At 34.9% G+C, this 23,263-nt stretch overlaps 1 protein-coding gene and 1 long non-coding RNA gene across 2 annotated transcripts in view; one reads left to right on the forward strand and one right to left on the reverse strand.

Moving 5' to 3' along the window:
• Positions 1-23,263, forward strand: part of RhoGEF64C (Rho guanine nucleotide exchange factor at 64C) — a gene marked incomplete in the record, with an annotated part of 487,653 nt that overhangs the window by 186,791 nt on the left and 277,599 nt on the right.
• LOC145675512 (uncharacterized) lies at positions 18,752-21,855 on the reverse strand. The gene is made up of 2 exons (XR_014129141.1): positions 21,773-21,855; positions 18,752-19,062 (listed from the first exon to the last, which is right to left on the reverse strand). It is a non-coding gene; the product is annotated as an uncharacterized LOC145675512 (long non-coding RNA).

The following is a 23,263-nucleotide window of genomic DNA, read 5'->3' on the forward strand; positions in this document are numbered from 1 at the left end:
TTAGATTTGTTCTTTCTTAGGATTTTGTTTTTATAACTTTTTTTTATAGTTTACTGTTTTGCAAAGAATGAAACATATTCTCAAATATTCTATGTGCTTTATTTTCTTGATTGAGATATTTATTTTCCGCGTTTTTGTTCGCCTTAAATACACATAAATAGTAAAATACATAAACTATCTCAGTTCAGGCTACTGATTTCGCAAGCAAATATCTCCTTTATTAGACTGAGTAGCTACACCAATGATTCTATGACCATGCTTCCAAACGAAACCGACGAAGACAAACTACACTTTAAATATTACAGTAATTATATAATTATTATCCTTACAACATTTCAAGTTTACTCTGTACCAGTAATTATTTCAGCAAGTTACTCGTGCCTGCCAAATAAGATCTAAGCCAAATTGTTTCGCTCAACTTCTGTATCACATTAAAATCATTGCGCTTCCTTCCATCATAACTGCATTTTTTTTTTTATTAATAGCGCTTTACATATGTCGAGTTGAATAGAACACATTGTCCGAATATTTAACTATCCTAACAATTTTACGTTCTTTTTCTTAAAATAAGAAAACACTACTTTCTGCTACTAGTAAATTGATTATTTTCTCTTTAATCTGAACAATTTATGTGCACATTTGTAGGTTGTATCTACTTTAGCGCGTCACCGGAAATAATTTGCAACACACCAAACAAGCATGAGTGAAGCAATACGTTTAATTTATTGCAAGGAATACTTTGTGCTTTGTATATACGGACATAATTCATACATTAGGATCAAGCAGTGGGACTTATAATATTGTTCCGTTAGTACATCCATTACTCCATACGCTAATTCTTGAATGAGAGCTAATTTTTTTCGATTATCTCGTCCAAGTTCGATAATGGAATCAATCTATTAACATCTTAACGAGTCATGGTAACTACCCATATCTCGTTTCAATCTATACTGTTCCCTATTTTTCTATGCAACCTGCACTGTAGCGAAGAAATGTTGGTTGCCTATAATAACATGATGTGTAATCGTGTAATTCTTTTTTAGTGCTTTAGCAGTTTATTCTTCTTTCTATTATTGTTTAATGAGGGTTGCTATATTTTGTAAAGCCAAAATACGGACAAATCAGGATATTCGGGAAATACATGCAGACAGGAATTTTTTACTCTCAAAATGCAGACATGTTCTCATAAATGCGGTACATAGTAACCCTTGATTTAATCTAATTAATTTTGCTTTAAAAATTTCTTAATTCAAAATAGCCCAATTTTTAAAAAAGAAAAACCCACTCTTTCCTCTTTTGGTAATTCTTGTTTGTGAGCGTATACATACATATACGTATATGTTAAGCGTTTCACAGCTGTTATGGTCAGAGAAATAGTCATGAACTTGTGGGAGTTTAGAAATCCACTGACATTTCTAGATTTTTTCGTTCTTCTTACATTCCCTAAAGGCTTGCCAGAGGCTATGCTACATCAGGAAGGTCAAAGGCAACTCAATGAGTCGGTTGGTTTCTTACTTTACATCCTGTTCTTAAAAAGTCAAGAAGAGGAAGAAGAAATGAAAAGGAGAAAACGTATATTGCTACCTTAAAACATCACGATTTAACCTAGACTTCCGATTCTTTATTTTCTGCCGCTTTGTTCAATAGCATTAGGTGACCAGTATTTGGTTCGTCACTTTTTCACTGACCATTCTCTCGCAGTCTATATATTATCCTACATAATGTGATAGAAAAAAGTTGATTTACACCTTCTGCTATGTGTTGTGTTTAATCACAGTCTACAATAGTAAATATTTTCTCTACACCTTTTTTAAAATTTTCTTCTGTAAGTAAACAGATCTAGGACGTGTTAAATTTCTAACCTAGAAAGTCTTGAGTGATAGGGGTGCAAAGGTTAGTAATGGTAAAGAGAGCTTCTTTTTAAAATGCTTTACTGCTTAGACCTGACCTTCAGATGTCTGTAGATGAAAGGTAATCTTCCAATGACTTCTAAATGGATATTCTTAATAACTTCTTTTTTTCTTAGAATTCTGTTATGGATTTACTTACTGTAACTAGCAGTTCGTTATCTGCAAAGTTGCATCTTTTCTATTTAGAACAAAAAAGAAGCTAATTGATTTTATGAAGTTCAGTGGAGCGATGTCCAAAATGTTACTTCTTCCTTTCTCTCTTGTTCTGTTTTCTCCATTTACTCCATTATTTTCCCTCCAATTTACTTATGAAAATAACTGCTTCATTACACTGCGTGGCAAATACAGACATACAATATGACCTGCAGTTGAAGGTTATGTTGTGTATTCATCTTAAATAAGATTTCAGTGACAGTTTCGTACTTTACATAAAATCGAAATATTGCGTTACCTGTACCAGTGATTTCAACCTCACGACACTCGCGGACCCGCAAAAAGACAGGGATAAATGAGGACTGGCAAAGTGGAAAGCACTACACTAAATTTAAATGCTTAATTCTAATATTTATTATCAGCATTACTTATTAAAATGATGAATGCAACAGGTACCTATTTCAGAGCTATAACTACATTTTAATGTTGGATTCTAAATTTTACAATTACACAACTGCCGTATTTAATCTATTTACGCTGAAAAGCCATTTTTATAAACTCATTGAGATATTTGCTGCTGTTTAGTGATAAAACATTCTCGATTTGTGGATTCAGTGTTGTAACTGTAAAATGAAGAACGGCATCAACGTCCAGTCCTGTATATATATTGTCTAAATTGCACAAACAGCAGATTAAGATGTTTCGTAGCTGCAAAAGTCGAAAACAATTTCAAAGCTTTTCTGCACAGATCAAGATACTCTTTACTGATTTAGGAACTTACTTCGAGTCTGGAGTTAAGAGTTACATCAGGGGTTACAGAAAGTTTCATGTGTTACACGGTACCATGGCATAGACCAATGCTCGCCACCTACTAAAGCGGAACGAAAAAAATATTTCGGGGACTGGCATTTTGAAACCAATGATGTATACTATTACATAAAACTCTAAAGGATTATGGACAGTGCTGTCCAAAAACATCCTACCTATTATATATAATTTAACTCACTATGATACAATAAATTTTTAAGCGGAACAAATACTGATAGGAGTATTACAATGCATAGATACATTCGACGGATGAACTGTTATTTAAAACTGATATTGAAGTACACAGATGTTTTGTATGAATATCAATTTGACAAAGTATCATCATATTAAGGTAGCGTTTCTTTAACTGTGTTTCTTTTAGATTGAACATTAGTCCAAAAAGACAGAAAAATTGCACATTACACACTATAATAAAGAATCTCAAATAGGTATAATCATATAACTGATATAATTATGCTCTTTTTTTAAATGAAATATTCTTTAGTGCTCGAATATTTAAAGAAAATTAATGTGTATTTTCTTCTGAAGAAAATATGAATATCAGTATGAAGATAAACAAATTTTAATAAATACTGGTTTGTGTTTAAAACAAAAGGAACTCGCTTTCGAAGGAATAACAGTAGGATGATCTGAAAAACGTTCTAATAAAAGTGGTTTCCACTTGAAAGTTTGAGAAACTCCATGTTAAGGAAATGGATTTCTTTAAGAGCTCCTGAGATGGACTCCGTGCTGGTTTCAACCTAGGGCGATATTTTATCCATCAAGTATGTTTCTATATTAGAATACCTTTTGTTTACTCTATTCACGTTGGATTTTATTGTTATGTCACGTTATATGTAAGGAATGACAAGACTTGCTTGTTAGTATCTTATGTATCCAGTCATCGAATTCAAACATCCACTGAATCGATATCATACTTCAACCAGTACCGTCATTTGAATCCCAGATGGCTTATATAACTTTTAGACAAGTTTATCAAAAGCTGTAGAAACCACGAAATTAACTAATTTCTCGAGAAATGACATGAAGTTTAGGAATAAAACCGAATAATAGACCTAATTTAATTTTGTTTAGTTATATTGATTGTTTACCGATTTCCGTGGACTTTAGATGATGGATTAGTGTTTCAAAATGTAAGTAAGGGATTTAACTACCTCTCGAATTTCATTTAGGCCAACTTCTGGAGACGGATTCGAAACTTTGGTTAATCTGGATTCGTGTCAACGAGTATTTTGAGTCAGAAGTTATAAGCTTGTATAAATTTAAAATATTCTCCATTATTTGGGCCAAGAATAAGCACTTATGTTAGTTAAGAAGTAAACATCCGAATCCAAATTCTAATTGCATTTTTTATTCTAACGAGGACGTGATATACAATGAATTACACTGGTGTGCTAAACTTAAAGACAAAAGTAAGTTTCGCATGTTGTGCCAATCTGAAGTCCTATAATACTATATCTTATGGTCAGCAATTTTCTTCGTTTTACTTTTTTTTTCTTTATCTTCTGTTATATCTCTAGTAAGGCAGTTCCTTCTCAAATAATACTCGAACCAATTTCATAGAGATCTTCAATGCCAAATATTGAACCAATTAAAAAACAAAAAGTAAGATGTCTGGTGCACATAATAGCAGTAATTGAAGTTTGTGTAATTTACTACTACACCTAGAAATTAACATTCGACGTGGGTGAATGCAGTAACAGAAACACTGCAATGCATGTGTTCTTTATAATTGAAAGTATATGTATTTATTTATAGTTCAGAAAGATAATTTCGCTTCCGGGTTTTTCTTGCAAAGTCACGACAACGTCCGCGGACAAGGACAGTGATTATAGCGAACGAATTGCCGCCGTGAGAACATACCTACCATTCCATTTGCTCCCCGACTGCTTGCCATGACTGTTACCAAAGCCCTTTCATGTCATGTTAGGTTGAGGAAGAAGAGGAGGAGGGATCATTTGTGGTTGGATTCCATCTTAAGAAACATCCACTACAACGTCATCAGTCACTTTCATTGCTCTTTGGAGATTACGCAAAATTTTCTGTTAATGGTTTGTCTCCTTAAGGAGAAAATGGAACCAATTATAGCCTTTTTTATTGTTATTTGTCTAACTTCAGCGTGCAGTGATATTGCAAGAAATGCTCCAGAAGGACTTTTTATTCGTAAGAAATATTTTGTTTTATGTGTGTAGTCTTTTTGAGAAAAAGTTATCGTGATACTCATCATGAGACTTTTCATTAAATTACGATGAAACGCTGGCATTCTTTTGCCATAATATTGGTGAAATTTTGCTCCTCAATGTAACACAAAATAGACCTACACACTTGATCTTCAAAAATTAGCTAATACAAAATTGACTTAAGCGTAAGGTCGCTTTTTGATAGTATTACCGTTGAACTACCGATGTCAAATGCGTAAGTTTTATGAAGTGAAGTGACGAGATATACTTTGTTTGCAGTGTTGTAATTAAATTCTCCGAATAGCGTCATTTCAGTTTGATTTTGGGGGTAAATATAAGTAAAGTTTTACAATTTTTATTAACATATAGCTACACTATTGATTATAAACTTAAATGACTCTACGGGGACAATTGAATTGCATTACTGCAAACATAGTATATATACTCGTCGTTTAACTTCAGTTCAGGGGCGTAAATAAGGGCCCCGCAGACTCCACATTGCGGGGGGCCCAAGCCATCACGGACCCCCAAATCGTGATGTAGGACGTAGAGAAGGGACTTCATTCCACGTTGTCTGCGGTGTGACCCCCAAGCCCTTAATTACGCCACTGCTTCAGTTGGTGTATAATTATCCCCTTATCCTCCTAACTGACGCCCTTGAATATCTTAAATTTGTATTTAAGCCAGCTATTGTTTGTAAAACAAACTTTACTCTTGTTCTCTTTTGAATTGAACTCTTAATAATTTCAAAATAAAAATAGAGATTTTAATCCTTATACACCCCATAATTTTTTTCCGAGGGGGCATACATAAGCGCAATTCTGAATACACACATCTTAATACATGATGGTCTATAGTGGCTAGCGCGTGCACTTTTGGTGTATGGTGTCCTTGATTCGATTCCCAACAAAATAGGATTAAACGGATCCAAATCCTAATAATAAACGGCAGACTTCTCATCTGTGCTTGACACTAATTCTAATAAGAATCAGTCATGCTAATAAATGTTGTTACTTATGCTATCGCTTGCCTTTAGTCCCCATTAAATCTCAATCAATCAATCAAACTTGCCTCTAGTCCCTATCAAACCTCAATCAATCAAACTTGCATCTAGTCCCTATCAAACCTCAATCAATCAAACTTGTCTCTAGTCCCCATTAAACCCCAATCAATCAAACTTGCCTCTAGTCCTCGTTAAACCTCAATCAGTCAAATTTGCCTCAATGAATCAAACTTGCCTCTATAGAGAAGCCATTGAATAAGTGTGGTATGGAATTTAGAGCTTTCCAGTAGGACAAAGACTCGAGCGAAATCACTAGTATTATGTTAGTAACATACCCAATTGCTCTATAAACATAATTTTGGCATTAAGCATATGTTTTCGATAAATGCCCAGCATCCGTAGGTCACTGACTTCTTCATCCTAAGTCGTCGACCGTAACCAAATTTTTACTCTTCGAATATGGTAAAACGAACTTTTTTCTGTGGAAGTGGTGACTGAGAGAGAAAAAAAAATCTCTCTACACCAGGAAAAATGTTCATGTAGAATTGTAATAACTAGTGTCCGGATTTCCCTGCACAAACCAACTCCAAGATATGCATGCAAATATGGACGAGAAATGTCAAAAATATGCACTAAAATATGCATTAAAAATTTTAACATATGCACTGAAAAATACACTAAGAAAATAAAATTTCAATTTCTTATAAAAAATATCTCATCTTAATGGCCTCTGTTGTTTGAACTATTAAAGTCTTTCTTAGATTTTCTTCTGTAAACCGTCTGCGTTTATCAGTGAGAAACGTTTTCTAGATCGAAAAGTTTCTTTCTACATCAGCAGAAGTCACTGATGCATGTGAAAAACACCGAAAAACACCAAATTTCTTCCTGTGTTAAGTCCTCTTTCAACTCCATGTTTTCACCATTAAGTATTTTTCAATGTCACAGATCGTTTTGTATCCGGGATTTTTGCATTATACTTGGCAAAGTTTATCTGACGGTATTTTCGCAACACCGCGAGTTTCACTGGACAAAGTCTGCGCTAATTCACCCAACAAGGAGAGTGAATGCAGCAAAGCATTGTTGTGGCATTCCAACTGTTCTGATAATTTCAGATAATCTCGAGAAGTGGTTGTGTATGTACTTAATTTTGTTCTCAATGCCACTTGTAGAGAAGCACTTTTCTGACATATAAATAGCGGCTGCAACATCGGGATTTAGTGAGTTTACAATTTCTTTACTTGAAGATTTAAGTTTTCTGCATGATACAATACAGCTTCTACCCACGAGCCCCATTGAGTTTAAACTGGTTGCGGAGGTAGCGGAATATTTTTCGCAACTTCGCGAAAGATACGTACGCGCGATGGAGCTTTCACAAATACTTTCTTTATATTTGATACAAGCGCACACCTACTTCCAGATATTGGCATCTGATTGTTTCTGCTACACGATGAAGACCGTATGGAAGACAAGTCAGGTGGACTAATTTTGGATACACTTTATTATATTACTCTATCTATTATTCTATACGACATTTTATTCTACATCTACGTTTACAAAGTGATTCAGTTCACTTTAACTATAACCTACTTTCTTGTGATATACTCTGAAATATGCTAGTATGCAGCAATAAAATTCGGAGCTATGCAGTATTCTGCAAAGTTTACGAAATATGCATGCACATTGAAATTCACTCAAAATATGCACTTATATGCGCTATCATATGCGTCTCAAACGAATCCTTACAAGTCCCTCGGAAAGAAAAAAAAAAATCCATACGTTTCTGCATGTTAGTGTAAACAAGCATTTTGCATATAACTCTATACAGGAGCATTGATCAAAATATATTTTCGTCACCAGGAGTTGGTTTCATGACAAATTAGTGAACTAATATAGATAGATAATTAGGGAATTCAATACAGTACAATGATTAGTGAATTATTCTTGAGCTTAACGTCCCTTTTCAAGCACCGAGGCTATACGGAATATGCAGGTACATTGTTCAAGCCAAACTACTTGAGCTCCCACTTAGAATCAAACCTGGTTTTCCCGAGATGAAGGAACAACTCTAATAATTTGGTTATGCCATCTGACAGTTCAAGAAAATACAAAGAGCAGTACTGTCAAAAAATCGGTTACAACTACATAAAGAACCTATATATCAGTAAGGGATTATATCAAGGAATATATTACAAGTAATCAATGTTAAATTTGATGTTACTTGAAAAGTAAATAATTTAATAACCGTCTATGAGCGCAACAACTTACGTATGAACGGCCCATCATACCTTTTTAAAAAGAACTGAAAATAATTTAAAATTCTGTATATTCCATTTAGAAAATCCAAGCGTTAGTCCCAGGGTTGTAATTCGTGGTGGACAGGGGGCGAGTGTGCCCCTTCATTTAAGCTCAGCGCCTTTCGAAGGGGGTCTATTTCAATTATAAATGATTTTTTTACTCTAAATGTTACGATATGAACATAAATGAGTAAATGAAGCATGGAGTAGGCTCACCACATCCCAAAAACAAACTCTTAAATAAAGCAGAAATATGATCCGTCCCATTTAAGTAAATTGTATACTATTAGGGCCTCCAGAAATAATATATAATTATTTCTTAAGGATTTAAGTTGTATCAAAATATTTGGCCCCTCAATTTAACTTGTGAAGCCTGCAATCATCATACCTTTTTAAAAGGAAACGAAAATAATTTAAAATTCTGCTCCTGCCTCATCATCTGAAGATGAAATATTTCCCTAAGGTGAAGCATCAATGTAGTCTGGGCCCTACTTCAATAAAACTCCAACTGGGGCCCTAGAAGTGATGAAAAGGTTTATTAGTGTTTTAAATTCTACGGGGACCCAAATTTCACATTTCATATTTTGCTAGACCCAACTTAATATTTTTATGGAGAGTCAAATATTAATGTTTATGTCTTTCGAGGAGAAGTTACGTTAGGGCCTGGTGGCTCAGTAGTAGAGTGCTCAATCTGGTGCGTGAGGTCTCTAGTTCGATTCCCGCTCACGTAAGTTTGTGGTGGACAACACCGTGTCCGTGGGTTTTATCGGGGTACTCCTGTTTGCTTCCATACTCTCATTCCATCAATTATTTTATCATTATTCACTTGATTTATTCATCATGTCCCTTAGTCTAAAGGATATAGTCGTGGGACGTTACACTGAAAGTTTCAAGTTACAGCGCTGATTAATTCCTCCTATCTTCCGTCTGAGAGCGGCTACGTTGGAACGATCATCTGTTATTAGAGATTGCAAGTGTTAAGCATTGTATTTCCTGTTCATTATTTATTTCGTGGCCTACTTTCATTGGCGAAACGATTTTTTTTTTCTTGTTTACGTCTGCGTGGGATATACGGTAGCTGTTTTATCAGCAAACAATATCGCGATTTTTATGAGTCAACGAGAAATCTTATTAATACGCCCACATAAACAATCCGGTATTTGTATTTTTTTTCTATAGTATTTATTCCTTTCTTATTCGGGAAGAATAAAGTTCCCAAGGAAGGGGAAATGGGTGAATCGCGTTACTTTAAACGCCTCTTTACATGCGATTCATTCTTTTGTTTGTTTTTAGTAGCTAATTATTAAAAGTTATTACATAGAACATGGTAGAGTGCAAACCACTTCTTCGTAACACTTGCTTCGCATAAACCATTAAATTTTAACACATATACGTTATTATTATGTTTACCTGGCACCAACATTTTGAATACAAGGAAGGAGTATAGTTTGTTACTTGTTCCAATCACTGCACTAACATTAACATATTGTTTATGCTATTCATATCACAGGCAGTGTAGGAACTGGAATGAAATTACTAGTATTTTTGTTGTAATACTTCCTGATTTGGTAAATTTACAAGTAGTACCTATGTTCCTCATTGTTAGTATTGTGTGCGATGTATGTAAATGTTAGAAGCAGAGGCACACCGATGAGTACGGGCTGTACCTCGTAACTCAACATACATATGTACGCTTTCTTGGTAAAACAACTTGTTTAGTAGAGAAATAATTGATGTAATATAAAGATTTGATTTTACACCTCTTTTCTGACAACATAGGTGGTAGTACTTACCAACTGCTTATCGTCTTTTCGGGAATAGAATAACACCGGTTCCATACTAACATAGAAGTACAGAAGTAGTGTAGTGAACCCCTCCCAACAAAAATGTCTTCGTGCGCGCCTGGTTGGGAGTATAATATTACTGTTAGGAAAGATAAAATAGCAAACACTACAGTCTCCTATTTAACCGCGTATAATTCATTTCTTTAACAGGGGCGTCATTTGAAAGGGCAGGACGCTATTGTCTCCCTGGATTTGGGAAACACATGCTTTTTTAATTAGCACAGCCACCTATACACACACAAACACACACACACACACACACACACAAAATAAAAGTTCTGTGCAAAGGACCACAGGGTATGAATTCAATGTATTTTGTTACACAGAATCCAAATTTCGAAATCTCAGGACAATTAACTGTGCTTTTTTTTTTTTTTTTTTTTTTTTTTTTAATGGATGGAAAACATGTAGGGTCTATCCTCTCTATATCCAAAATCACTTAAGTTTTTCTCCCATTAAAAGGAATTGAGACGATCAATCGTCTTGAGGGTTTGAAGTGCGGATTCTGTCTAACAAAATACATCGAATCCATATTCTGGGGTTTGCTGAACAGAACTTTTGTGTTTTTGTATTGCCGTGTTATGTTTCCACCCTATCCTTAAGTTTCCTGCCCTTAAAAAGGAATTGAAACAGGCAATCGTTTTGGGGTTTTGAAATTTGGATTCTGAGTAACAAAACCATACCATGGTGCCTATACCATCGAATCCATACTCTAGGGTCCGGTCCACAGAACTTTTATTTGTGTGTGTGTGTGTGTGTGTGTATGTGTGTGGCTGTGTAATTAATAAAAACTGAAACTCTTATGTCAGGGGGGGGGGGGCGCAGTGGCTCAGTGATAGAGCGTTCACCTCTGGTGATTGGGGTTCCGGGTTCAAACCCTGCTATCGCCAAGTGAACTTTATGGTGGATAAACACCGTATGCGTGGGTTTTCTCGGGGTTCTCCGGTTTCCTTCCACTTTCTTCATTCCACCATTTCATTCATTTCTCATCATCACCGTCTCCTTTAGCCTAACCGGCATAACCGTGGAACGTAAAACTCAAAGATTTTCTTATGTCAGTGGACAATTTGTCCCCCACTGGCAAAATATGAAATAATGCTATTGTTAGCATGAAGACAAATTGACAGCCATTGACGTACTTTAGAACGCCATCAAAATTAGTTTTTCTCCTATTTTCTCGCAAACTGTGCATTAGAATTTAGCCTGAAACATGTCAGTTTACTCAGCTCGATATATTTTATCTATTTATACGTGTCTCATACTTGGACAATGCAGTGGCGGCTCTTGAGGGAAGTTACGTGCTCAAAGGAGAGTTAATGTGTGAAGACAATTGCTGCAGAATCCGCGTGATATTCTGAAATATGAATGTGCAAAAATAATCTGAAATATGAATGTGCAAAAATAATCGTAGAGCAAGGGCCAACTTCCAGAGTCGGTCGTCAAACAGAACCGTAGTCATGCTTTGTATGTGGTAGAACTATGAAGGGGCAGTTCACCTCAGATTTGTTCTTAACGGTCATATTATCAATGTCGACTTTTATTCCGAATAGTTAAAGCGACACATGCTGCACCACGTCAAAAATATCCTGCATTGGCGAACCGAAAGCGCGCCCTGCAGTAACAGGATAATGCGTAACCACACTCGGCTGGAAAAATGCTATTGAACTGATAACCACACCCGGCATGCAGTCCTGACCTTGCTCCTTTCGGTCCATGACGCACTTTCTGAAATCACGATGCTTCATCAATCAGCAGGAGATGGAAACAGTAGTGACTGACTTCTTTGCGTCTAAGGACAAGATTTGGTATCAATGTAAAATCGAGGAGCTGATACGAAGGTGACTGCAGCCAGTTCAACGGAAGAAGCTATACTTCGAATGTTAACTTGCTTTCATTGTGCTGTAATAAATACAGGAATGTTGTGTATCAGAATATTGCAAATGTTATTACTTATCCTTGTATTATTATTATTATTATTATTATTATTATTATTATTATTATTATTATTATTATTATTATTAGTATTATTATTATTGATTTTACTAACTTACGTTTTGTTTTCTTTTTAGGTTAGTACATATTGTGTACCAGATGCTGAACATGACAGAATATGCTCAGGTGTCATCATTGGTTGTTATATTGGTGAGTGTCTCAAGCTATAGGGATAATTTAACGCATGCACAGGATAATTCTAATATGTTTCCCAAATCGTAACTTAGCAGCTAAAATGCTGAACAACCATCATAATAATAACCGACAAAGAAACAGATCATGACAGACCGAACATTACAGAAATAAACAAGTAAAAAAGAAGAGGTACACCTAAGAGACAACAGAATACCAAACACGATAAAACTACAGAAATGACATACAAGAAAATTAGAGAAGTACAGACAACTAGGTCAAAACATAAGAGAACAATGAAAGACCATAACAGTGAAAATAATACGATACCACCAGTAATATCGAATACCGGAGCGATCCACAAGACTTAGAATAAGATGTTTGAAAGAATAGGAATTGAGAAAGAAGCATACAGATGGTACAGAAGAGCGTAATAGTAGACACACGCAGGATTGTAAGAAACCTCCTGTAAATACCAGAATAAAAAAAAAATGCAATGAAATCTTTGAGTTTTACGTCCCACGATTATGCTGGTTAGGCTAAAGGAGACGGTGATGATGAGAAATGAATGAAATGGTGGAATGAAGAAAGTAGGATGAAACGGAAGAACCCTGGGAAAAACCATGAGCACGGTGTTTGTCCACCACAAAGTCCACATGGCGCGAGCTGGGATCGAACCAGGGGACCCCAAGCACAGGAGGTGAACGCTCTATCATTGAGCCACCGCGCCTCCCAATAAGAAAGGAAGAAACACATAGAGACAATAATATATTTATAATTGTACGCTCTTAAAAATTCTGCTGATTTCGCAGAAATATTGTCATAAATTTTACAGGACTTTTACTAGAATGAATAATTCAGGTGAAATTTCTTTACTTTAGAACAGTTATCCAGCATTTGACAAATGCTATTTTGAGATGTTTAAGATTGTTAATTCACTTCAAATAAAACTGAATGCGTGTTAAATTATTCCAAAGAAAATAACTTTTAAAAATATTGTTTATAATTTATCCTGGATTAATCGTAAAACAATTTGATGAGTTATTATTACTAATAACTCATCAAATTGTTTTACGATTATTATCTAATAACTTATTAGATAATATTAGTTTTACACCAGTGGTTGTAGACTCTGTCCTAAAATACTGTTCTTAGAACAAATAAAGCCCGTTTCCTTCACTGCAGTAACTGCGCATCTTTTCCTGAATCGTATATAATTAAAAAAAAATCGTGCCAGTTATTCAGTTGAAGTGTGTCTGTTTATATACAACGATATTACTGTAAATTTATCGGGGAAAGGGTGGCGCTCGGATTTCCAGATATTTAACCAGAAAATTCGGTTTTTTATTATTTTTTTTTAATTTTAAGAATGATGGCTTTACATTACTACATCAACTGTGCAGATAAGGAGTGGATATAAAGATAATAATAATGGTATCTATTTTTTGGCAAGCTTGCTTTCTGTGCATGTGATCGTCTTCGATTCTCTGTACAAGCGTACATTGTTCTGGTCATTGGCACCAAGATTGGGAAGGGGGACGGCTAAGGCCGTTTCTATAATATTTTTTTAAAGCGATGTTCAAAATATTATGAAGAAAAACAATACTGTGGAGGATCAGGGGAACAGAGTTGTCTTCAACATTGGGAGGCGGGCAGATTTGAGGCTTATTCTGAAAGGGGTGAGAGATGAGACTCATATTACGGAAGACGAATCTGATTTCTGAGGGGCACCTGTTGTATATTACACAGCAAGGGACATCAATTTCATCTCAGCAATCGGATGCAAATCATAACATTTCTCCCCAAAAAAACACATTTCAAATCGGATTATTGAGGGGACAGTCCTCCCCCAGTTCCAAGATTGGGGGACATATCCTCCTCACCCCACCCGGTATTTGCGCCGTGATTGTGGTATTACGTTAAACTAACATCTGTGCTGAAAAGTGACACCATACTGCAGAAAAACAAATCTATTTAATAATTTCCAAGATATTAATACAGGAAACGTGGAATATCAACCTATGAAGCATATATTGTAACAAGATCCTTATTCTTGTTCACCAAACTAAACGTTTCGTAAGCTATAAAGAAAGAAATTTCTTTTTTAAAAGAATGTTTTTATAAGAGATGCCATTAAAATCGATTTTCCGAGTATTTGGTTCTTTTCACCATCCCGTCCTCGTGAGAACTGTGGGATTTTTTCTCACTTCCCAGGCATTGTTGTAAAAGAGAAGAATTCAAGAAAAGACAATTGCCAGACAGTGAAAGCTGACAGCTAAGAATTTACGTCCTCTCAATCGACAATAATAATATTCCAGTTTATTACATTTCACCTTCTTGTATGAATATCATTTTCATCTTTGCTTCCTAATCTTTATTTTTAGTTTTTATCAGGCGATAAATCTCAATAACAAGAGAAGAAAAATGTATTTTTAACTTTTTATTTTAGTGCCTTAGTACGTGTTAGTTAGTGGAATGACGATTTCAAAGATAATTATGTTAATACACCTGGGAATATTATATTGTTTTGTTTTTAATATTGGAAGTAGGTGAGAAATTTCGATATTACAGTTAAAACAGATTATTTTAGTTTTAAATCGTTAAAATTGTTGTACGAGTAGACCTGAGAGTATTGCCGATTCTTAAGCCCGTCTGATTTTTTGACCCAAATCTCGCCAGAGTCCTGTTAATACTAATACTAGAATCTTCTTTTATATAAAGCTGAATATTTGTTTGTCCTGTGTACAAATGCATACTGTTCGCTTGACATCCTTCTAAATTAGTATACTTCTAGGTAACTACAAGGAAGAGACCTACGTCATTTAGAATTTTTATGCCTATCCTAAGGGCAAAGGAGGGCTTCACAGTTATAAAATATCAGAACCCCATCGCGTTAGACAGCCCAAACGGCAGTAATATGTTCCCGATTGTATGGTGTGTAGCCCTACTAATTTAAATATAAATTCAAAGTGAGTTCAGAAATCTATTTTCCTAAGGTGACTTTTTTTTTTTTTTTTTTTTACTAGCAAGTTGAATTCTTTGAATTGTACTAAACCCAAAGTCCTCCATTGTAGTCCCGAACCCTAACCGCGAACAAAGATCTGATAAAGCCTCTTGAGGTTAGTTCGAATCCATACAGGCCTCTAACCTGCACTTTTTGTTTTTAATGTATTAGCTATACACAGTATGTGGTAATTTCAATCCAAAGGGGGCACGGTGGCTCAGTGGTAGAGCGCACTTACTTCTGGTGCCTGAGTACGTGGTTCGATCCCCGCCAAGTTAGTTTGTAACGGACAAAACCGTGTCCGTGGGTTTTCTCGGCATACTCCCGTTTCCTTCCACATTCCTATTTCACCAATTCTTCCATTGATGATGCCTATAGAGCTTGCTTTAATTATCTATTTCCTTTAACCTATAGGGTATAATCGAGGAAATGAAATTTCAAGGCGGGAGCTCATGTGGTTCGGATTCCACGTTAATCACTAGGTCCCGTCTCATACAGCCTAGCTGCTGAAAGGACGTTAAACTCAAAATCAACTCAACTCGGAGAAATGAAAAATCTTCGGATTTTAACGTCCCACAGCTATGCCGTATGGGCTAAAGGAGAAGGTGATGATGAGAAATGAATGAAATTGTAGAACGAAGAAAGTGATAGGAAACGAGAGAACCCCGAGAAAACTCACGCACACGTGTTTGTCCAGTTCACTTGGCGCGAACTGGGATCGAACTAGGAACCCTAAGCACCAGAGATGAACGCTCTACCACTGAGCCACCGCGGCCCAGGCATAATCGAGGGTCGTTACATTGATATACTTCATACTACTATTTCAATTAATTCAATCCAACAGTCAACATACAACAGTCTAGATACAACTTGTCAGCACATGAATTCCCTTACTAAATTTCATCTCTCTGTATTTATTTAATATTTTTTATAACAAAGTAAATAATCCAAATTAGAAAGATCAGTATATTACAACTGTCTGTATTAGATAACCTTCTAATTCTCTTTTTTAAAGTTAGTCTTTCTAAATTGCTTTTGTGTCACGAAGTTTCTCTGTTATTGTTCCTAAGAACCATAAATTCCCAGAAACAATAAGAGATGCATGAGTCTTTGCTAACCTATCTTCTAGAACAACTTTTCTGATTCTTTGCTGTAACAAGCAATACCAGTTCTCTTTTACACGCCATATTCTGTGGGTGCACATTTCTCTGAAATCCTGCAGCCAATATTCTATTACATCTGCAGAATGAGTTTTTTCAAGGACATCGTTGGTGGATTTCTACGTATTCGTGGTTACTTGAACCAAGTTTTCAGAAATTCTGAAATTATATTTTTAAGTCAATCCAGTGCGATACGCAGAATGTCATCAAGGTGGATCGAAGCACTCAATCGCATACCCTTTTTAGAACATAAGCTTTTAAGAAGTGATTAAAATTATACATATATCAAAATTAGGTGAGCAATTGCCCCCTTGCTTCACTAAATGATCCCCTGACCGTACATTAAATTGGATAGTGCGTGGATATCACCACCGAAATTCCAAACACCATTATTTTAACACTACTATTTTGCCCATTATAGGAATCAAACCTGTTGTAAGCAAGCAAACAATTGCATTCAGACACAAACGTCATTCAAATTGCAATTGTGTCAGAGAGAGAACTGAGGCATAGGATTTGTTTCAAAAAATAATTATAAGTGAAGTGTTTTTTTTTTTCTTAGAATAAATTAAGGGATTTTAAGTGCATAAACGGATTATAATAGAATCTGTTTTAAGGAATTTATAGGGCGACAAAAATAACCTCGTTTAACGTTCTGACTGAGTAGATTTGATTGTTATAATGACGAACTTCTGATTCTGCAGCGTTGAACTTGTATGGTGGATTCTTTAGTCAATGAATTAACCACTTAATTTATCGTATTAACGATGTAAAATAATACAAGATGATGCATACGATATGTCTCTGCCATTTTTATTAACATAACTTAAAACAAATCACAATATCGTGTGTAATTACAGTTCTGAATGACAGATGTAAGAGAAGACCAGTTTGTCACAGCAAATATTGGTAAATGAAGTAAAATTTTGATAATCATTTTCGCATGTTTTAGTTACGAAGGTTGATGTTTGCTACGCTCATTAAGAAGAAATCCAATTGTTTCAAGGTTCTTCGCCGTCGGAAAAATTGTTGCCGTGTGTCGCACACTATGAACATCACACTACAGGGTGGCCTATAATTACGTATATGTAAAATACTGGGGTAAAGAAAATAGCAACATAACTTGAACACAAAATTTAACAGAAACACATTAATCTTTCCTTACAAGAAGTTTAATCTTTGCTCTCCATGGCATAGTCTACAGGGCCGGATTAAGGGAGGGGCTTAGGGGGCTATATCCCCGGACCTCCAGGCAGATGGGGGGCCTCTACTCTGATCAAAGTCTTAACTGTCTCTCTAAAAAGAATCATACAAAATACGATCATCATCGTAAGATAAAATATAGCCAAAGATATGAAGCATATTCACATAACTTTCTTACTGTACTTTCATAGAAATGTGTTAGGCGAAGTAAGGAGGGCCCACATCATATTTTTTCTAACCTCCAAATGGGTTAATTCAGTTCTGATAGTCCACCAATACACTATCGAAATCGATACATGCCTGGAGACGAAGAGCGACGTTGCAGTTTGACATACCCGTATTGGTATCTTATGGAACTCTTCTGTGATAGCGTCCCCTAGTTCGGCCAAATTGCGTATGTGATGTTGATACACAATGTTCTTTAAAACACCCCATAAGAAGAAGTCATGTGGTTTCAAATCGGGAAATCGAGCTGGCCACTCCACAGATCCAAGTCGACCGACCCAGCACATAATACACTCACTGTTCCAGAGACAACCGTTCCGTCATCCTGTCTGGCATACACTAATGGTTCTAAGTCCAGTGACCGTTATCCCCATTTTCAGGCTACACAGTGTTGCCATATTAAAACTTTTGTCCAGAATTACAAATACTACAGTCAGTCAAACATGTACATAACTACGGGCCACTTTGTACCTTTGCATTGCTTTTTATGTTTCAATAATACAATTTGTTACCCGTACGTTTTCACTAAAAAGAAAGAAAGAAAAGAAATTAGAAAGAGAAGTAATTAGAAGAAGGAAACGAAGAGAAGAAGAAAGAAAACTTGAACAGAATGCTGCGTCTTTGCTCACTTATTACTTAATATTTTCTCACAACTATATTTTAATTTTTCCGTCAGGATTGCTAGGTTGACTTCCAAAGTTGCTACGATAGTAAAGTGCTTCACATAACATCAAAGGAGAGTTAATGAAATACTTAGTAAAACTTTTCATGGATCACACTTTTATAAAATTTAATTATCAAGTGAAAAGAAAAATATCATTGGTTACAGAGAACAAACTTCTTTTTATTAAATCACTTAGAGAGAACATTTAAAAAACAAATATCTTCAGCTACATAATGGGAACTAGCCATACATATACATACACACATAATATACGTTCACTTCCGTCTGTCGTGTGTACATATTTTGGTTTGCTTATGCATAAGTAGGAAAAAAGGATCTTTTTGTTACGAGTTTAAGCGGCGCATCCTTTCTAGGACTCTCAGGAAGATCCTTTTGACACAACTTAAGTGGAAGAACAACTACTATGAAGAAGTCCTTAAAACGAGAAAAAAAAAAAGATCTTCTGTAAACTGAAATAAAAAGAAAATAAGATAGGGTGTCTTTTGTAAAACAATAATTTAAAAGAAAAAAAAGTTGGCTAAACAAATTACACAGTTAAAAACTAATTAGTAATGGCAACAATTGTCTTAGGTTACATTGTGCTGTTTTTTTTTGTTTTTTTTTTTTTTTTTTTTGAAGTTTTCAATTACCATCCTACTTAAGGAAGGCAAAATTAATTTAGTAAAACATTTTGCTAATTACCAATTAGCATAACTGTATAGTTGTGTGTATATTAATTCAGAGCTTTGTATCGTTGTACCAAATACCAAGTATTGTGTTATTTTTATAGTGTTAATATCTGCATTTATATTCTGAACTTAACATAAACTCTACGTAAAATAAAATAAACTCTTGAGTCTTAATGAAGTAATATTTTCTGGTATTTATGGTTATCTTTAGTAATAATAATAATAATAATAATAATAATAATAATAATAATAATAATAATAATAAATGTGTGTGTGTGTTCGTCTGTCATCTGCTTTTCATATAGAATGAAGTCACCTAGAACCACCAAATGTTTTACATAGATAGATCTTCCTCACATCTAAGCGTGTACGAAGCTGTTTTTTATTTTTAGAAAGAATTTACGAAAAAGTGTATGCACGTTTTTCGCCGTTTCTAGGAGCACCTTGTCTATATGTAACCCACATTACATCTTGGTATAGGGCTTACATAACATCTAGAATAAATACTCGAGCAGTGGACCTTCTCTCTTTTTTCCAGTATTAAGACCTGGCAACGACGGGTGCTTACTTCTACTAATTTGTGTTTATCATTATAATCGTAAAAACCCGGGAATACCCCTTTTTCGTTTTTCTTAAAGGATATAATCGTCGTGTAATCAGCTTAAATACTGTTGAATAGAGCATGGAACCCCGGGTACGATTCCCAGTGGAAGGACATTGAAATTTTAACATATCCTGGTATAGGTTTCACCTTCTACTGTAGGTCCACTTCTCATGTAACCTTCGGGCTGAAAAAGGACTCTAAACTTAAAAAGAAAATCTACTACTACTACTACTTACTGATACACGGATAAGATAAAAGTATCTGCGTTCAGAGCGCAAAGATGAAATAAAGATAGTTTCATCAAGAAGAAAAATAAGCCACCTCAAGCAAACTCACGTCAAACCACGTCAGCACTTCATATTTATTTTAGTATTTTGAAAACAAAGGAAAAAAAAGCCAGTAAAACATAATTATCATTAGCCCAGTAAAACACGGTTATTTGCCCCAAAACTAATTACCTTTTAATACAAGACATCAATAACTAAGAGTGTTTAGAAGAATGATCAGAAAAATCCTGATTTTTTTTCACTAATATCCACATACGTGCATAAACCAAAAGTATGTATACGCGTATATCCGCAAAAATCCATATTAGTACTTATATCCACATCGTGAAGATCTTTAGTTATAGAATCTATAACTAAAGGAATAAGTATCTTTTGAAGTTGATAGTTATGTTCTATTAAACCATCGTAGTAGATGTTTCTTGGATTTAAGTAACTACTGCAAAATTTGTTTTGTATTACATTCACTGGCCATGTTTGATTTATTTTAAGGTCTGTGGTTTCTTTGTCTTTTTACATCTGTGGTCTATGCATAAAATATTGAGACACATAATTGTCGTGCTTTCAGTTTTTTTTTCTCCTTGTACTCTTCATAAAATATTCGTATATTGATCCAGCTACAGTATGTTCACCACGAAAATGTACATATTTACCTAGGTATTACTTACCTGCTTGGTATGATGGGTTTGCTTCATGTCACACCGATTTTATGAAGGCACGTGAAGAATTCGGACATTTTTCACGCGGAGAAAGGAAAAGGGGTCCTTTTCATGGGAAAGGGAAGGTTTTTTTTCTGTAAAAACAAGAAGTGTTTTCGTTTATAGGTTATCTAATTTAAATGTTCAAAATTTATCCCAGTAATGATGATCTCAGGGCTGGATTGGGCGGAATTCCCCGGATCCATGAAAGCCCTTCCGAGATCATATATATCCTATGGTGTTCAATGTAGATTCCCTGTATTTTTGTAACACTACTTTTCAGTTTCAGTGTACTGAATTCAGAAATCATCACTGTATCCCAGGGCATTTGCTTCCTCCAAGAAAAATTCTCCCTGGATTTCCCCTCAATTCGCATTAATGTGTGTTATTCCGAATTCGGGTTTGTTTCTAATGAATTGCATTTCCAACAAGCTTTGAACCTCCCATCACAATCTCTAATAACCAATGGTCTGCCATTATAGTCCAAAATAGTTTTGCACCTAAGAACTAAAGAGTCGTAAATGGGCTGATCGATGACCCAATGTTATTATTTGGATTGGATTGAAATACGATACTATCAATAGGTGAATTTGTGTTTCTATAGCGATGAGCCTCTGATTTTCTTTTTCTTAGAGTTGTTATTGGTAACTGTTAGGAAAATTGAGAACTGCGCCAATGTTGGTAACTTTTAAAGAAGGATTTAATTAAACGGAGCAAATATTGATAATCTGCACCAAATTATATCCAGGTATAAAAGTTCAGAATCAATTATTTACGTTAATTAAATGCAGAGTTTTGATTTAGAGCGAGCTCACAACTGCCAAATATAAAAACACTGATAATTGTTGATTCTTTTATTATGTGGCTTTTGAGATAGTGATTCAATAACTAAAAAAAGATCGTACCAAACAAACAAGAATACACATGAACTTGAGAATAGATTCTTCCAACAAAAAAGTCCTGAGAATAATATCTAATATCTTTTTGCTTGCACAGATTCACAACGACCAAAATCTTCCTAATCAGAGTATGTGCACTTTGAGCCCAGTAAAACATTCTATAACACTTTGTGCCCCTTCCAGTTCTTAACAGTAACCAAGAAGCTTCGTAATATAGAATTTCTTAGATCGTTACACGAATAAATAAGTAAATAAATAATATAATTTTCTTAATTTGGAGGGAGACATTGGGATCACAATCTTACCAGTTATTTTTCTCCTTTCTAGCAATTCTCAGGAAAAAGAAGAAAATACATCGAAAAATATGATAATTGAATGATTGACGATATCCTATGTTAACAAAACTGAATCTAAAATCATACCCTATAGTACGTTCTATATTGTCCATTTGACCTAGTTATAATCTTTCGAAGTAGCATATTCCTCTTATTATTTTTTTAAATCAAAAGAATAGGAAATATAGTAATATAAATAGGAAAAATAGTATAAAAACATTGAGGAATCCGTTTATTGGCTGTTTTTCTAACAAGGGAAGGCACCTAGGTGATACACACCAATTTCAATGAAACTTATATAGTGCACACTAGAAACAAAATAAAGAGACCATATTTTATTATATCTGTAACCGTGAGGCTTAAGAGGAAACGTATGGAGGGAAAGAATCATTATAATAACGCTATATTGATTGCGCCTAATACAAATGTTACAAGACGTATACTTTTGACATAGTTGACGAGATTAGTGTATACATACATATGAAGAACGTGTGACACAAGAGGTTTGACCATGATATAAGTGGTTTGGTTGGCATTTGTTAAAGTATCAATAATTGTACTATCGCAAGAGTCACTTTATACCATTATATAAATAGGTCTGACAATAATAGTGTTCATAGTATTAAAACATATTCGTCTTTATTAGAAGTGAACACTTGTAAATTAAACAATAGCGATCACTTGAAACAATGAATGATAAGTGACGTTACAATGACGTCTGCTATCTTCACAGTCATATGAATTGTGTTAATGTTTCACGTAGTACCTTTGACTAGTGATTCTGAACTAAGGGCAATCATGTACTTGTTTGTCCTTACATTAAATATGAACTAGGATCTGGCCTACAACACACACAGTTAGTTGCATTGGGCCAATTGTACATATTGGTAACAGGCGCATCTATTCAGCTAATGTTATAGGACTAGTGTCGGCTTTTTTTACCATTTGATGGATCTGCGAGAAAACTCGTATCAGATATGAAAATGTTTTTGCCAACTTATGAAGTAGTTACCACAGTTAATTTTGAAAATGAAATGAAATCTTTCAGTTTAACATCCCACAATCATGCCCTTTACGCTAACGGAGATGGATGATTGAAGTAAATGAATGATGATGGAAGAATTCAAGGATGTTATAAAATAGAGGATCTGCTCATACAACA

The sequence above is a fragment of the Thermobia domestica genome, chromosome 18 (assembly GCF_964235325.1).
Source record: "Thermobia domestica chromosome 18, izTheDome1.hap1.1, whole genome shotgun sequence".
NCBI lineage: Eukaryota > Metazoa > Arthropoda > Insecta > Zygentoma > Lepismatidae > Thermobia > Thermobia domestica.